This window comes from Crassostrea angulata, chromosome 2 (genome assembly GCF_025612915.1).
Source record: "Crassostrea angulata isolate pt1a10 chromosome 2, ASM2561291v2, whole genome shotgun sequence".
Taxonomy (NCBI): domain Eukaryota; kingdom Metazoa; phylum Mollusca; class Bivalvia; order Ostreida; family Ostreidae; genus Magallana; species Magallana angulata.
Genome location: NC_069112.1, coordinates 28864396 through 28876544, shown reverse-complemented (window position 1 = coordinate 28876544; position 12149 = coordinate 28864396).

Below are 12149 nucleotides of genomic sequence, written 5' to 3'. Positions count from 1 at the left end.
TGTTTTTGGAGTCTTGTTCTTGCGTAATTTTGAGGTCTGTTTTCTTTCATCTGTCCTTAGGTTTGATTCAACCACCACTTTATGACCGAGCTTGGTGAGCTGTAAAATAGGTCAGGAAACTGAAGTAAAGTTTACGTCTTTATTGTTGAATGTCCGAGGAAGAAGTCATCGGACAAAGAAAGATAGCGTCCCCTGTCCAGCGTGAGAGTTAATCTCGTTAACAGTTAATACCCTCTTTCTTCTGATCTGCATGAAATTTTTTAAAACTGTTTAAATTTGTCTGTAATCAAGAGACTTATACAGTTTTCGTCAATTATGATATTTCAGTCATTTCAGAATAAACTGGATACAACTGTTTGTACAAAAGGCAGATAAAAACTCTATATTTACATTCTACTGTGTTTTTCCGTGGTCTTCAAATGCCTCTAAATGCAACAAGTAGTTAAAGGTCAAATTGACGAGTTTTATTATGACGTCACAAACGTTGAACGCTGTAAACTGCAACGTCACAAGCGAAAATCAAAGTTCACGCTTGTGGCTGTTACTGTGGCTCTTCCATTAATATTAACTTATTCTTAAAATAAGATAGGAATTTTAAGGTATGAATCACATTTGCAGACAAGGCAAGAAGTTAAAAAATGTAAATATAAGCATTAAATCATACTTTTTGGAAGTATACACTCTCATAACTGCAGCGGTGTATGCATACAAATTTTCATAACGCGCTAACGCGCGTTACTCAATTTGTATGCACACACCGCTGCAGTTATGAGAGTGTATACATCAAAAGATCATGATTCAATGCTATCGTATTTATCATATTTGTTTTTAAATTTAATTCTATGCTGCTTTCCTGCTATAAATTCATTCATTGAGTATATGAAATTAAGAAAACAGGCAATATAGTTTGATATATATGATCATTTTGTTCAAATCTGTCCCTGCCAACTAAACAACACTGGACAGAAATTCACACAACAAAATGCAGATATATCATGGCTTTTTCATGATCTACCATATTAATACACACCATCTTACTGTTTGATGCCTGATCGTCTTCAAATTCTACATTTTCTTCTTCAATGCATGAAGGCTGGGTCTGTGTTGCCTGTCCACAATCTTCTAAGTTTCTGCGTATTTGTTGAATCAATTCTTCATCTGTAAGCAAAAGCGTTTCTAATTTGTATCATTTTTAATGCATATAAATACATTGTACCAAAAAATAAAAGCTGAAATTATGTAGCCTGAAGTATGTACATCATGATTGATTCCTACAATAAATTAATAGCAATTAAACGAATGCTGCAGTTAAGAGGCATTCGATTAGGGGAGTAAAATTGGCAAAATTACTCAAGTCAGATTATTAAATAAATTATTTTCATGCCAGTGAAGGACATAGTATTCTTTTCAACATTTTCAAGTAAAAATTATTTTTTCCAAAATCTACACCCCCCCCCCCCCCCTCAAAGAAATGGTTGCTCTCCTATATACACTTGGAAAATGAAGTATGCTAAATTCCCATTCAGTTCAAACATGTAAATAAACTACACTACACCACTTTACAGGGTTTGTAATGCAGCTGTTTAAAAGAATATCAGAGGAGAGTAAAGCGAGTAAAATTTTGAAAAGTTTTTGGAAATGAATGGTACAATATTATAATTATTTTACAGCTACCCATTAAATTAACATAGTTCATTATCATTTAAAGTACTAATGTAAATGAAAAACCTATGTAAATCTTAACCTTTAATTTAATTAATTTATTTTATTTTATCAGCTATAAAAAAGACCTACCTCCATTCTCTAGCCTCCTAATTGTTGGGGCATTCAGTACTTGAACAATTTCGAGTCCATCAGAATACTTCAAGTGAACTTGTGTCCAGTACCTACATAAAAATATACGGGATCGAACGTACGTTGACACAGGCAGCTGACAGACTATCACATGAGATAAATCAATAGAATTATGTCTTTACATGTACTAACATATACAAACGGGCTTAAAAAGTAAATACATTTAAATACAAGCGTGCCTTAATTGTGGGACGATACAACCTCCTGGGTAGCCGATCGTGGCCGACTGATACCTCATTACATGTGCACATATATCAGCTGCCTTAGTGACACACGTATATAAATGAAGCCGTCGAACCTGAGTTTGCGCCTAGAGTGCATACATGCTTCCATTTTTATTGCAAATTAATATATCTTTAACGCTACTAAGGTTTATTAAAGATCAACTTGATGCAAACAAAATTAACAGAAAAACAACAAACAGATTCTGTACTCACGACTTATGCTCAGCCATGTTGAACTTGTCACGTGGTAAAACTAATCGCGCTGTTTTCTCTGATGAGATTCGTTCTCAACGGTTTTTTGTTGCTCATCAGAAAATTCCAGTCGAATATAAATAGATGTCATCATTTTTCCGTTTCTTCACAAAATCAACCAGTCGAATAGACCAATAGATGCAACAATCGGGTGTGAGTTAGAGTGTCGGATCCTAATATCTCAATATAAAGTGTGGTTGATTGATGTTGTTTATTTTTAACAAACCATATTGAAAACTGAGAAAATAGGTATCCTTGAATGTCTTTTTGGGCTAATCAATATTCCGTTAATTAGTTTTTTTTAGGTCAACTCACGTGACCTATTGCTATCCGTTTTCGTCCGTCGTCGATCGTTGTCCGTTAACAATTTTACATTTTTAACTTCTTAAAAACTACAGGTCCAATTGTTACCATTTTTGATATGAGGCATCTATATGGTAAGAGGAATCTAAATTGTGAAGTTCTAAGACCCCCGGGGCAATACAGGTGGGGTCATATATGCAAAAAAAAACCCAAACAAACCAGATTTTTAAAATCTTCTTCTCTACTCCCACACATGTGAGGAGAAAACTGGTTGCATGGGTATGATGTCCATGAAGACCTCTACTAAAATTGTGAAATTCATGACTCCTGTGTAAGGGGTTCAGGCTCTAGGGTGGGGCCAATATGGCTGTAATGTTATGACGGACGGATGACGGACAATAATCTGATGATTGCTGAGATATTGCAACAGTTTGAACAACACGTTTGTGCTCGTTCGACATTTTATTAAACTGGTCCCTAAACTGGTATTACAGGTATAAAACGAAAGTAGACAAAATCATATACGTACACCATTTATAGTTCCGAATTGAAACTTAACATAATAATATTACAATGGCCTTATATTTAAAATGTATTAAATCTTGGAAATTCTTCTCTACTCCCATATATATTTGTTAAAAACCAAATGCATGGTTATGATGTCCATGAAGCCCTCTACCAAAATTGTGAAATCCATGACCCCGGTGTCAAGGGTTCAGGCTATAGGGTGGGGTCAATATGACCATATTGTTAAAATGTATTAAATCTTAGAAAATCGTCTTCTCTACTCCCATATATATTTGTTAAAAACTAAATGCATGATTATGATGTCCATGAAGCCCTCAACAAAAATTGTGAAATTCATGAGTCCTGGATCAGGGACTCAGTCTCTAGGGTTGGGCCAATATGGCTATATATTAAATCTTTAAAAAATCTTCTTTACTCGCACAAATGTGGACAAAAACCTGAATACAAGGTTATGATGTCCACTTACTCCTATACCAAAGTAGTGAAATTCATGGCCCCTGGGTCAGGGGTTCAGAAGATGGGGGGGGGGCAATATAGTGTTAATGCATATAATGCATATATAATCTATTCTCACACATATGTATGTAAAACTTAATTATGTTAACAAGGAAGTCCTCTACTAAATTTTAAATTTTATGTCCCCTGGAGTATGGGTATTGACTCTTGGACCGGGCCAAAATGGATGTGTAAGTGTTAATGCATAAAATGCTTAAATTTTATCATCTTTACTCCCAGACACCTGAAAGGAAAACTGAATTCATGATTTTGTGGACCAGATCTTTAAGTTTTTCACCAAAAGTATAGGTTTCATAGTTCATTTTGAAAGATTTCAGGCAGGGAGGTGGTCGTCATTACAGATTTATAATTGTTCTACTCCAGAATGAAAACTTATTCAATGCATCTATGACTCCTTTATCAACAGACGCAAAGTATGAGGACCCTCCTATATAAGTGCTTCAAAATTAGCAGTGCGCATTTGACGATTGTTATTTTCTTTCAGTCTGCATCCCACTCCATCGTAGGGACAACAAACTCAAGATTCTTATGTCCAAAGTTAACAGAGTAATCAAAAATAGGTTCCTTTTTTTCTTTTATAATTTGAGAGAGGGTGTAGTTTAAGCATAAGCCGGTGCTTTTAATTGAGAAAAAGGAACGATTGAACTTAAGAGAGAGTGTAACGGCGATGTTTTGACTGGTGTAGAAGATACTAACATCTGTGGTTCTGGCAGCTCCTATGGGACCTTGCATAGCCCTATCGATCTTCTGGATAGCCATATCATTAATAGTTGCACCTTGAAGTTCCTTGATCTTGATGACAAAGGTCCACGTCCTCCTGAATCGAACCAGGTAACTGTAACTCATGGCGATGCTCGTAGCTATTTGATCTTTTCTAATAGCAGGGGTTTTAGATCTTTTCCTGAAAAGGTAATTTAACAGTCAGCTTCTACGTACATCAGCTAATGTCCTTGCCATGTATCCTGGATTTAAGATCACACTCTTTAAAGCAATATGAGCTGCAATTTTCATGTTGATTTTTTTTTTACAAAAATGTTATTTCCTCCTAAAATGACATGCTTTTAAATTTCTGTTAGCTTTATTCTTTTGGGAAAAGCCGTTAAGAAACCTTAATTGAAGTAAAATTGAATTATTGTCATCCTGTACCAAAATTGATTTGCTATTTATTCCACAGAAGAGAAATCTTTCTTCTGACAAAAATTAATGATATTTTCAAATCTTATTTATCATAAAAGCTACAGGCAGACTTATCACACAAGCTTTTTTTGAACCAAAATAAAGTAATAAAAATACAGCTCAGTGTTTAGATGGCGGTCTAGCTCTCTTCTACTCGCTTGAGATGGCGGTCTAGCTGTCTTCTACTTGCTGGTGCTCTCGCTTGAGGTGGCGGTCTATAAGGCGGACTTCCGGATAATCTAGGTGCTGTTCTGTGCTGAGGGGGTCTTCTCTGCCTTCTAGATGGTCCTGCTGGCTTCACTAAACAGATTTCCGGACTGGGGTAAATGTAATGGATGCAATCTCTTGGTGTTTTAGGATAAATGGATTTTTTTAGCTTTTGTAAATATTTTTGAATGATTTCTCTCTTACTGTCATTGTTTATAGTTATTTTTATAAATATATGACCGCGCTGGTTTTTTTGTTAAAGAAGCACGTGTTGCACAAGTAGTAATGTCACATTGTTCACAGTAAAGTTTACATATTTTGGTGGAATATTTTGGACATTTAGGAGTAGATCCTTCCTTCTCAAATGGCTGTCGGAATACCTGGTTAAGGTCTGTGCGGAGCGATCAGGCGCTGAACACAACGGGGACGAATTTTGGTGGAATATTTTGGACATTTAGGAGTAGATCCTTCCTTCTCAAATGGCTGTCGGAATACCTGGTTAAGGTCTGTGCGGAGCGATCAGGCGCTGAACACAACGAGGACGAAGCTGGAGGAGTCTCTAGTACGGCCTGCTGGCGACTCTGGATCGGGGCTAGCAGGGCTGTCGGGAACCATCGGCTCCGTATGGTCTTCGTTGATGTAGTGTAGAATGATGTAGTAAGAGTGCATATTTTATCATGATTTCTTTACCTTATCTCTAAAAAAACAATCATTTACTATATTGCGTTTAATCAATAACACAGAAAGATTTGTACATGTTTGTATGGACATTGAAATGCTATTAATATATTTGATATGTAAAATATTATGCAGTCATGCTTCACAATAATAGACCCGAAGTAGTAAAATATATAACATACTAGTTTGTGGTGGTCGCTTGATACCAGGACTTGAGGTTATTAAACTTTTTTTCATACTCGTACTCCAACTCGTACTCTGTGCTCCGAGTATGTACTCCGCTGAGTACGACTTACAAATCTGAGGTTTAAAAAGTTTTCAAGTACATTCTCAACAGAGACCATCTCATCGTATTTTGCCTCACAAGCACCCCATCATTTCTCCCGGCAAACCTCGCGCCATCATCACTAAATTGAGGCAGAACATCATTTTTCTTGACAGAATATCCCCCTTTTGATCTTAATGTTGTAGATCACAACACATGCAACCACATACACTGCTGCCTAGGGAGATGACATTTCAATCTCGTGATACAAGCATTGGATTCGCCTCTTTAGGACTCCCAAAGTCTGCTCTACAAGAACTCGTGCTCTGTAGAGAGCGTCATTAAACCTCTGTTCTGCAGCATTAGCATGATTCAAAAACGGGGTCATAAGAAATATCTTGCACGGATAGACAGAATCCCCTAGCTAATATATACCTGTACATTTATATTTATGTTACTGCAGTAAAGGCTGGTGATTAGTAAGCACTTTTTTCTTCGTGCCAAATCATTGTTCCAATCGGATCTAATCTCTGTTTGAATTTCTTTAACATTAAATCTATTCTCTCTGGGCCAGCATTGCTAAAAGATAGTACACAACATGCTAGAGGTGGTTTAGTCTGTTGTCCTCTATTTTGGCTCCAAAATTTGTCAACTCCTAGGTCAGCTAATGGTAGCTTTTCTGTCAGTGTGACACACATTTCGCTGATAGTCTCTTTATCCTAGTTTTGTTAAAAGTTCTGTGTTGCCTTAATGATCGATACATAAATAATGTGTTAATATTACAAAAAAGGGGATTTATTAGAAATTGAATTATCTAAACTGATAAATTTTCATAAGGTAAAACATGGTTCAACTGTCTTTTTTTTTTTATCTCTTACTGAAAATCAATGTCATATTTTCACACATCGATATAAAGTTTCAACACGATAACTATTAACAAACCTTACAAATAATCACAAACATCTTGATAAATATTATTTCTTATATAATCAATCTTTCTTAAACAGTGTTTTGAACATGCAGTTTACCTTTCGATACATATATAATTTTTTTCTTTGACATTGTTTCATCATCAAATCTACATTTCATCTTATATTAAGCAACAAAATCTATTAAATTGTTTAAAACCAACGTTTTTTCGTTGATTTCATTGTAAAATCCAAGTACAATAATTTTCCAAGTAACAGTGAACTTAAGGAAGGAACCAATTTTTTCCAAAATAGGTTTGACAATTTCACAATCATCCACATGTATAACAAATGTTTTATGTCTTCTTCAAGAACCACTGCACCAGAAATGCCAATATTTACACAAAAGCTTGTATATATAGTGAAGATTCTAAATTGTAAAAATCGTTACAAAAGGTGCAAAATGGCGATACATCTTTATTCCAATTACTCACATATACATTATTATTTAATATATCATTTAACAGTTTGTAGGTAAATTCTGCTATTCTTTTCTCATATATATTCTTTATTTTGGACACATAAACATTTTTCCATATATACCCTTCCCTAATGTAGAATATTCGCTTCCATTTATTTTCTTGGACCGATTTTTGAAATTTATTATCAATGAATATTGAGTAGTAAAAATTGCTTTTTGTAGATCTTTTATATTTTGTAACATGATTTTTAAAAAGAACATGTACATCATTAGGGCCCCGCAAGGATTTGCTGGTGCCCTATAGTAATCACTCTGTCCGTCCGTCCTTCTGTCCGTCCGTCTGTCACTCTTCCGTCCACAAATTTTCTTTTTTTTTCTAATAACTTTTTTCATGGTTGCCCAATCAATTTCAAATTTGGTATGGTAGTTCAGTAGGCAGAAATACATATTTTGATGCTAAGTTTGATTCTCTATGTCTTCTGGTTTGGAGCTGGGGTGGTGGGGTAGATTCCTTAACTATGCATAATAATAATGGGCAAAGAGAGATAACTCCTGAGAATGTTACCATTGTATACTTGGAAGGCTGTGCAATATTTGTCCTTTGGGATTAATTAACCTTCCACAGGAAGAAAATCCTAAGCTTTACCTTTATCTGTCACATTGAGATTAATTACTGCACTGCCTGCATGTGTCTGCAAATGATCTTTGTTTTGAAGTTAAGGTCAATTTTGAATGATGTGTAGTATTGTGTACATTCTTTGAAATATGGATTTAAAATATATAATATTCATACTTTAGTTTGGTTAAAATATACCGTACACAATGATTTATGATAATTTTATTAAATTCTAAAATCAAGATATATATTAAGATATCCTTTTTCACTATTTTATTTTTTAATTATTAATTTTATTTCTTTCTGCCTTTATGCTGTTAATTTTAACAGGTAATCAGATAATAACCCCATTCTGTCATTTCTGAAAAAAAAAATCTTATTGTAAATTTAGAAGAAAAGGATGAGAGAGCAGAACAATTAATCCCCTGGGATTAATTATCTTGCCTGCTGCAGAAAATTTAGAGGCTTATCCCTATCTGTCATATGAAGATTAATGAACACCTTTGTCTGCAACTGATGTTTGTTTTGAAGTTGAGGTCAACCCTGGGTGATACAATGTATTTGCATTCACTGAAGGCTTGCATTTTATAAAACACCTGTTTAAATCTTTTTTAAATACATATTTAATTTAGTTTTTTATAAGACATGAGGTTATCCCTGTTTTATGCAGGTACAAGGTTACTATTTAGAGTTTTTGGACATTCAAGAATTATCTTGAAAAAATGCAGTTGTTACTTATAATTTTCATATATATTTTTTACCACCTTATATATATTGCAGTTCTTTACATCTTATGCCGGGCATTTATTTTTCATCATTGTTAATATAAAGAGGATGGAATTCAAAGTTTTCTTCACTTCTCTATATTAATTGTCATAGCGGGGCCCTTCCTGACTGGTCAGTTTTCTAGTTTTTTTTATATTTACGTACTTTGCATATGAACAATCAGATTTTTCCTCACGTGTGGGAGGAGAGAAGAAGATATGTGGCTTTTTTCATATTTGGCCCCAAATGTGGTGCCCCGGGGATGGTATAGCCATGAATTCATCTTACCATAGAGATGCCTCACACCAAAAATGGTTACTTGTAGTTTTTAAGAAGAAGTTAAATAGGTAAATTGTTCACGCACGACGACGGACGAAAACGGATAGCAATAGGTCACCTGAGTTTACTACCTAAAAAAACCAGCTTTTGAACTTAAAGGGACTTAGACACGATTTCACTTAAAATTTTCAATTTTTTTTTTCCATTTTCAATGTTTATACTAATAAATATAGAAGTTTATAATACTATGTCAAAATTTGAAACTCAAATATCAAGTTATAAGCAAGATACAGGGTTCATAATTCTTTGTTTTGTAAACAAAGCTCGAATATTGTCATTTTTATATATGTGTTGTATTGGTGTAAGTTTTAATCAAATGTAACTTTCTTTTGTTGATAATAGTATTTATGAAGATATTGAATTAGTTTAAATTGTTTTTTACACGTCATTTCGTCTAAGAAATGGTAAAATTCTACATTACATTTTTTGTAAACAACTATAAGACTCGAGCTTTGTTTACATAACTATCAATTCTTACCTCTGTATCTCGCTTGTAACTTGACTTTAACATTTAATATTTTGGTCAATCATTTAAAATGCACAAGTGAACCATTTTATATATAATTTTTTTTTTTTTAAATTTTGATCTCAAATCGTGTTCAAGTCCCTTTAATCATTTTATGGCAAAATATTGCATATAGGGTGCCTTCATTGTACGGATAACTCGTCATACAGTTTTCAAGATAAGAAGTTGTTCTTTTGCAGGTTTATTGAACCTATTACAGAGGTGTGCATATTGCTAGGATGTTGATTGGGCAATTTATTTTAAAAAATACTAGCTTTTGAACTTAGATACTGGATAAAGTAGGTAGTGTTTATGTATACATTTCACATAATAGAAAACCCGGTTTGCTGTCACATTAACAGCTTTTCTCTTGTTATATAAAAATTGAAATAACTAGTAACAATGACAAAACAAAATTTAATCAATTCAATCAGTTATTTCCATGGCACTACAAAATGCATTCGTGGTTTAGTATCATTTGCTGCAAATCGCCTGCTACGTACATTTTGCAAAAATTGTATATGAATAAATCACCCAGATGTTTTATTTCTTTATTTAATAACGTATTTTGTTGGGTTGTAGTCACGATGTCGACGGAGCAGGGATATGTTACCCAATGACTTGCTATAAATATAAATTTGCCCATTAATGATGAACTTTGAAAATGTACTTTTTATCATAGGTGAATAATGTTATACGTTTCTATTAGGCCATTAAACTTAAACTGAAATTGTTGTTAGTGTAAATTGTTCATTGTAAAAAGGAAAGATAAAGAATGGATGGTTTTATTGATCGGAAATAGCTTTATTTTTATTAGTTTGATTACACCAAAGTAAACAGACATTTAATAAATTCCCAATTATTTTCTTCGCAAATAATTTTGGTGAAATTTTTTTTTGTTGAGGGGGGGGGGGGGGTGATTTCAAAAAAGTATCCTTTGCATTCCAAAGATTATAAAACATTGACCACAACCCAACAGATTTTACAAAAAAAGAATGTTGTACCTGACACTTTTTTTATCACTCTTGTAACGGGATGAGCGGCAGCTACTCCAAACAACAACAATACATCTTTAACTTAACAAAATTTATTAACAAAAAAAAAATAAGAGAAAGAAAGAAAAGATAGAAATATAAACACTAAACCACACAAACACTCGCACACCTTTCACACAACTAGAAAAAAAATATGATGAATGGCCAAAAATATATGATTCAACGAACATCTCTTTACAACTTATCAACTATCATATAAGAAGAGTGTCCGAATCTCCGGGGCTGTAGTCCTGGACCAACTACGGACAACCACAACTGAAGTAGTTACGTCACCACAATCATCATCATCTTCATCGCCTACAACACCATAATCATAATAGATATCATCGTCATCACCATAATCATCTACTTCATCATCGTCACCGACGTCACCATGAACGACATTATCTACATCATCATCGACATGACCATCATCATCGTCGTAGTCGTCGACATCACCATAACATCATCGTCGTCATCACCATCATATTGTCATCGACATCACCATCGTCGTCGATATCACCCTCGCATCATCATCGTCCTCAACATCAACAATATGACACTACCATAAGTGTACAAGTGACACCATAATAAAAACAACATTGTATAATACATTATATAAGTATCTCACTGATAGTATCAAACTATGATAATGTATGAGTAGTATTATATTAATGGCAACATCACAAAATATTGTAAGTATGTGGTAACTATGTTATTTGTTTACAGTAAACAATATGGCGTCTGAAACTTCCGGTGACGCACTTCCGCCCAAGTAGAAAAAGTGACAATAAATTGTAAAATAAAATAACGTATAAAAAATAGCCCTTTAAATCACCGTTTCTTTATACAGCAATAGCAAAAACTGTACTTTAGAAAAAAACGAATTATATTTAAACACTCTCGCCAAAGTCACACATTAGTGAACACACAGGTAACACTACCAGGCACGTAGCATCAGGGGGGGGGGGGGGGGGGGGCTTTTTATCACAGCAAATTTTTTTTTAAAATTTACATACAAAAGATCAAATTATCATGGAGTTGGCCCCTCACTTCTTTGGAGGATTTTAAAAAATTGATATGAAAATAAGGAAAATAGGATTGAAATTAAAGTTATATACTATGCCGGGACCCCCCCCCCCCCCATAGATTTTTGGAAAGTCTTATTTCCTTTTTTTTTTCTTTTTTCTTTTTTGTCAAGATTTTTGGGATGAGTCTGGCCCCCACTTTCAAAAACGATTGTACGTGCCTGTCTACAGCGAACAATGGCCAAGGTGACTTTATAGAACGACTGCGTTAAAATAATAAAAAGGCAAAAATTTACAAATAAACAACACCAAACTAAATAAATACTTACCACGGTCAGCTATCCGTGTCCGCGTCATATGCTGAACTTGAAAAACTAAAACATGCCACACAGGCTTCTACCACGTACCCCCTTCTAACACTAAGCACGTCTAAATCGCTGGACAGCTCGGCCGGGTATAATCTAGCGCCT